This window comes from Rhea pennata, chromosome 9 (assembly GCF_028389875.1).
Source record: "Rhea pennata isolate bPtePen1 chromosome 9, bPtePen1.pri, whole genome shotgun sequence".
Taxonomy (NCBI): Eukaryota; Metazoa; Chordata; class Aves; order Rheiformes; family Rheidae; genus Rhea; species Rhea pennata.
In genome coordinates, this window is record NC_084671.1 from 18,023,523 (window position 1) to 18,030,730 (window position 7,208).

Sequence of the window (7,208 nt, forward strand, 5' to 3'; positions counted from 1 at the left end):
CGATGCCTGATTTTTAAAAGGGAAAACTAGTAATAATAAATATTGTGTTAAATCAGAAATTTTTGCCCAGCAATGACTTAAGATTGCTATTTGTACATATTATATTTGAATTAGGTTCTTCTTATACCCAATAGACAATCTGATTTTATGTTTTCTTCTAACGTTTTTCTTTTTAAATAATATATATATATTTTTAAATAATATATATATATAATTTGGAGATTTTTCTCCGGAAAATTGTTTGGCATTCTGTTCTCTTTGGTTTTAAAGGCTGGGAATGAGATGATCCTAACAGTCAGTGCTTTAAAATATTCAGAATCCCCTTCCATAAATAGCACATCTGTCACACAGAAATGGAACACAGCCAGCAGAAAGGGAGACCAGACCAGCAAAAACAACTGCTATTCCAATTTATGATTACAAAATAAGTTAGGACTTTAGCAATCATTTATTTTAATTTTTTGTTTGTTTTGAGCTTTTTACAGTTTAGAGCTGTCTAATTATTTAGATGCCACTATATATCAAGTTTAAATTAAAAATGTTAACTAGGAATTCATTTTAAGGTTTTTTAATGCTCATATCTCAGTAAAATATATATAACAGGCCCACTCATGCCCATTTTAAAAACATTGCAAAGTTCCTATAGATTTCAAGAGGGGAAGATTCGGGTCCCATGCAGCAGTCTATTGAATGGTTTACAAGAAAACATGACAGCACAGTTTTGCGAACCAAATGGTATATTTGCTTCAGGGCAACAATATTCTGCAAAAGGCAGATTTCAGCAGAGTCTCACAACAAATCTATCTGGTTCTTCTTTCTTGGGGCCAGCATTCTCATTCGCGCAGAGAAGTACCATTCTGCCAGAGAAACAGCAAGGTGTTTTGGATTTAGGGAGTAGTAAAAGCCTCCCAGGAAACACAGCGGAGGAATAAACATGTTACACTGAACAGGGAAGTGAGCTTCTTCAAAACCTGTCTGCATACCTCTTGTTTTAATTGGCCTTTTCCTGTGCTTAGTAATAATTTTCTAGGCTTAGATTTGCAATGATTTTTCTTCAGACTCAACACAATTTCAGACAAGAAATCACATTCTAGGCCCTTATACAGCTGCACAATATCTGACTTCACAAATAAACTCAGAACACTGTATTTGCATATTGCACAAAGTAGGCCCAAGTTTTCAAGGTAGAGATAGATTCGCACTGTATGTTATGTCTGGGTCAGAAACTTGGATTTAAGCTCTAACCTGCTTTGTACTGAAACTATTACAGTCCCAAGACTAGGCAGTGGGCTCTCCCCATACTTGATTCCAAACTTCCCTGCCTCAGCTGGGTCAGGAGCATGGCAGCCCATGCCGTGAGCTTGTGTCAGTTCTTTATGCAATCAGCTTAAAGGTGGGCTATTTCAAGTAGCCTCACTGCTTCTCACAAGCCATTTGTGTTGTGAATCTTTTCCAGTTTGAAGCTTCCTCCCTGCAAACATGCTTTTTGTCCCTCTGTTTATCACAGCTCTAGGCAACACCTAATCTCACCTCATATGTGATCACTTATTAAAGTTGGGGAGGAAAGAGGAGTCCTCCCCAGCCTCCACCCTGTGGTATATCGCTTCACAGAGGGAAAGTCCTGCTCCTCCAGATGGGTAATTTGGCAAGTTAGGAGATAGAGGTGGGAAGAGAGACTCACACAAAGTCCCTAAAACTGTACTGATTTTTGTGTGAAAGTACTACCACACTTTGTTATCCACAGGGCAATCATCTAGTGGACTGGGAACTCTGCCCATGACCAAACTTGTAGCAGTAAAAATCTGGAAGATTAGCAGACCTTGAGTGTCAGAAACTCACTTTTATATGCATCAGCTCACTCCTGTCTTTATTCAACATGGATCCAAACAGGACCAATAGCTGTATAGAGTACCTTCAATGTGGGAATTATGCTTCATAACAGATAAATGGATGAACAGACATTCATGCATGTGGATTCATTTCCACCTCAGTATTTGCATTTTTTTTAGCTGTTTATCAAGTAAATGGGTAAGCCAAGCATAGAATCAGTCAGCCTCAAGAAACCATAGTCAACTGCCCTGTGATCCCATCCCTGCAAAGCTATGACAAGGGGACGTGAGGCACAGCTGAGAATCCAGGGAGGGGGTTTTCTGAAAGCGCATACCAGAGCTGGTTATGGCCTTTTAACAAACCCGCTCTTGCAATGACTGTTTCAGACTCTGAATTTAGCTGCATCTATTATATTTGTCTTCTCATTCCACTAGTACTGCCACAAAAAACACATTGTTTATGAATACCAAGTTTAAAACTAGAGTTGTTTTGAAAAAGAAAAAAAAAAAATCACTTGATCCTGAAGTACCTTCTCTGGCCTAACACTCACATTCAGAAAAGTGTCCCCGTATGCCTACCCAAACTTTCAACTCTCAGGTCGAACTCCTTCCCTTCCAGAACCCTACCACCACATGATTTAGAAGCTGCTTCCTTCAGTAGTGAAACCTGTGCTAGTTGCTATCAGGCTATAAGAAACAATAGAGCGAAGGAAGAGGACTGATTATAGAACTTCAGCAGTTTGCCTTTCTAGGGCCAAAGCATATCAATTTTACACCCATTCTGGCTGACAAGCCTCAGACTTTCATTTGTGTTCACATCTACCCAAAGTTGCTCCAATGATGCAGACTATATCATTCGAGTGCTGACAGTTTTACCAGACTTTCCCACAACACCTTATGTTTGTCTGTATGGCTAGACAAATTTTTCCATTATTTTTGTGAAATGAGGATAAAACTGCTGCGTTAATAATGAGGAAATAATCAGAGATATATTCACAAAAGTTCCAATGACTGCGATTGCTACCTAATTTATACATTGATTGCTACCAAATTTATATGTTTATATATTTTGACTCATCTTTTCTCTGAACACTGCCTTAATAACCTCTATTGAATGAGCACTGTATCTCCTCTAATTAAACCTCCTAAGACCCTATTTGCTTTGTAAGCAGCTGCCAGACAGTATACCAAACATTCTGGATTTCCATCTCCAGTCACTCCTGGCTAATTTAGCAGATTAGTGAGTATAGGTGTTGCATTTTTATTCTGTTACTATCAATTTTATCAATCTTATTTTTCTCTATATTAAATGGCACAAATAGCTCGACACACACACCTACACTTCTGTACTTCTAACACATTGATAAGCATTTCCACTTACACATTACGCATCTCCTCTGGGTTTAAAAAACAGATATTCCTTTTATTGAGTGACAGACTCAAAGATCCAATATGAAAAGAGGTTCCTTTTTCGCTTAGTCACACAAAATCGCAGATAGAGGTACAGACATTTTAGCCAAGTTGTTCTTATGAACACTAGCCAGTAGGCAAAAAGGATAGTAAGAAATAGATTGAAAAAAAGGAATTTTCTCAGACGAATCAAGGGACTCAACGTTTTGGCTTTAGTTACTAACAAAACTAGAAAAAACATGTGTGGATACATAAACTCTACATAAAATCTGTTCTTTGAAAAAGAAAAAAGAAAAAAAGTTAATTTTACATTTCCCTAGAGGTAGAGCAGCATAAAAATTCCTTTTATAAACTCCTGATTACAATGACTTCTGAGACATATGACTTTAGGCAGGATCAGTTTTGGGGGGATAGTCTCTGCCCAGTCGTATTATTTTTTTTTTCCGTGAAGTTTGAGCAGGAACTATTAAGCTGTTTTCGAGAACAGGCAGTATGAAAATAACAAGCATTCCTCATTATTATAAACATAAGGAAATTATTTTTGAACAACATGAGTGCCAGAACAAGCAGGGCTAGGAAGCTAAAGTATGCTAGCAGAAGAGAAAATGTTTTGGAAGCTCCAAGAAAACTGTTTAGCATTTGATAGTTATAAAATCACATGTCACATAATAGGTCAGAGAAATCACACTTCCTAAAAACCATGTGTATAGATGAGTGTATCACAGCTTCAAACACAGTCTAAAAACATATGTAGAATGAAAGCAACAAAAAAATTGATTTCAAGCTTACTTCCTCAGGCTCAGCTATCCATTACGTTCCTAACTCTAGGCTGCTCAGTGTGGCCAGTAGATCTGCTCTAACCTTTTCTTCAGAGTAGTCCAAGCCTGAAATTTGCTCCTTCCTTTTTCAACAGCTCCTGATAGATGAGAGGGGAATTTTCCATTTTGTCTTTCAGCTATTTACCTGATATACATAATTCAAACCCAAGAGTATTCATTATGAACTCCAGACTACAGATCACTTCCTCCCAAGGTATAATTTGAGATTTGTCTACCACCATTCTCTTACACTGCCTTCATTGCCATGGTAAAGACTGTTTAATCACACAACCACCAAATGTTTGAGTTTGGAAGAGACCTCTGCAGATCACATAGTCCAACTCTCTCCTCAAAGCAGAGTCAACTGGAGCAGGTTGCTCAGGGCTGTGTCCAATTGGGTTTTGACTTTCTCCAAAGATGGAGAATCCACAGCCTCTCTAGGTGACCTGTTCAAGTACTTGACCATCCTCACTATAAGAAAGTTATTTCTTATGCTTAAATGGAATTTCTTATATTTCAGTTTGTGCTCATTGTCTCTTATCCATTCACTGGATATCACTGTCACAATCTGAACCTCTAACCCTGGGTCTCAAAACAGATTCCACTAGGTTTTGTGATACCCTGCAGACAAATAAAGGTGAAGTCAACACCAAGTGACTGATAAATCCAATTAAATCTTTTACTGACCACACAAGAACAATGACTAAGTGGCTGAGAGTGCAATCGTAACTATTTTATACTGCATGTTATATCACACAAGCAAAATGGAACTTTCTGTACCATTTGTTATCAGTGAGTTAGGCTGAAGAAGAGAAAAGGGGAAAAGAAAGGAAGAGAAATAGAGATGATAGGAAAGAGAGAGGGATAACCACCATAGTTTCCAGCGATGTTTTGTCTCGCGTTGTCCCTGACTCGAGGTTCCTGGATGGTGGGCCAGCAGCAACCTGCCTTGTGCCTTTTACAGATTCTCAATTTTTGAGGTCCTCCCATCAGGTGGAATTTCATCAGAAAGTTCTCAAAATGTGTCTGGAGGGTGTAGAAGGTCCTGGTCGTCGACTTGTCTCCTCTAGTGCTGTGACCAAAAATGACCTTTTTGGAGCATGCACCCTTAATCTTCAGTCAGAATGGGGGAGTTACTGCAGGAGGCAGCACTGTCCTGCCTACAAGAGACTTGCCGTCTTCTGCCACTTCCTAGTTCTGCAGATTTGCAAAAACAGTTTGTTTAAGGCATACCTCATACATCACATCCATGACAACCACTAAGAAGTCTGACTCCATCTTCTTTATTCCCTCCCACCAGGCATTTACACACTTGGATAAAATCCCCCCCCTCCAAGACCTCTCTTCTCCAGGCTAAACAACCCCAGCTCTCTCAGCCTCTCCTGGTATGACAGGTACTCCAGTTCCTTAATCATATTCATGGCCCTTTGCTGGATTCGCTCCAGTAGGTCCATGTCTCTCTTGTACTGAGGAGCCTTGCACTGGACACAGCACTCCAGATGTGGCATCACCAGTGCTGAGCAGAGTGGAAGGATCGCCTCCATTGATCTGCTGGTGAGGCTCTACCTAATCCAGCCCAGATTGTTCCATTCCGAAAGACTGCAGTTCTCTGAAATCTGAACTAGCTAAACTGAAGTCAGTGCAGATGAGGCCCTAACTGTTTTTAAAAGCTCCCATTCTCATTTCACTTACGAAAACTACATAATTTCTCTTAACACAAACTCTGCAGCTCTCTCATGTTCCAAAAGTAAAACTGTTCTTCTTTTGACAATATCCCAACTCCCATTGAATCCTTAGAATTCCAAAATGAAATTTTAGGACAACGGTAGGGCTGATTTGTTAGAGTGCAATTGTACAAAAGGCTCTATTAACAATAATAATACACTTTTACAGCATGTTTTATCCAACAATCTCAGAGATCATTACAAACATTAATTGAGCCTAACTATAGCCTGCATTAAATTAGCATTATTATGCTAATTTTATGGATGGAGAGAGAGAAAGACAGAGAGGTTAAATGATTCACTTAGGAACAGAACCCAGAACCACGTGCACAAATGGGTAATCCCAACCAAGAAGAATTTTTGTCAGACAAATGGAAGTGGAATGTCAGATACAGACATAATTAAAGGTTTACAAAACCACATTGTAATTGCTCTAAGGAAGTGCTCACCAGAAAAGAAAATAGTGTTGCTGTGGACGAACAGCAGGTAAATTTCTTTCATTTGCTCTTGAAGGATTTGAAAAAAATGTAAAAGGGATAATGCCTGTGTGGAATATCTTGGGTAAGCCTCAACATAGAGTTAGGGTTGAGAGAAAAAGAAAGCTCAGAACTGCAGTTGGATTGGAGCTGAAGAAGGTCTGCCAAGGGGGATCGAGAGCTGCATATTCTCCACTGAGAATGTTTTGTCTGCGAAAGTGTAGAGGTTCCTAACCTAAGGCAAAGCCTAGGGTTACATCAACGGTAGACAGAAAGATTTGCATTGTAATCGTCATTATGTTGGTCATACACTGTGTTCTTTTGGATAAAAGCTTGGTGGTGTCTAGCATTTGTTATCATCCATTCAGTAAATATCAACAAGTAGGAGATGCTTCAATTTTATCACCTTCTGTTTTGGTAGTACCTTCTCCTCAAGTTTGTACTGCAGAGTAACCATTCTTCTATTTTGTAATTCCCACAAGACATTCGTAGTACCATTCACAAGCACTAGAAATTTCTTACTGGTTTTGTTGGTATGCTCAGGTGCTAGAGTTTCAACCTGTGGTAAAGACAGAAAGATGCTATTGTTATTTTATCTAAAAGTGGAGGATATTTTAAATGATGGCGATTAGGTCCAGATCAATCATTTGTTTTATTCATGTTATTTATGATTTCAAGAAAAAGGATAGGATGACTGCATCCATTTTTCTTTAAAATAGCAAGCTGGATATAGACAAAAGGGTAAAACATAGTTAAAATAATAAAAATTCCAGATAACATGAATTTGTGGAACATTCCATCTTTTTCTCCATCACTTCCAAACTCTTGAAAAACCACCTGACAGCTGTTTGGACTTCCTTTCCTTCCTGAATATCTAGGAAAATGCTTTATCTGGTACTATCTCAAACTGATTTAGTATAGCACGCAAGAAGATCTACAATAGCTTCTTTC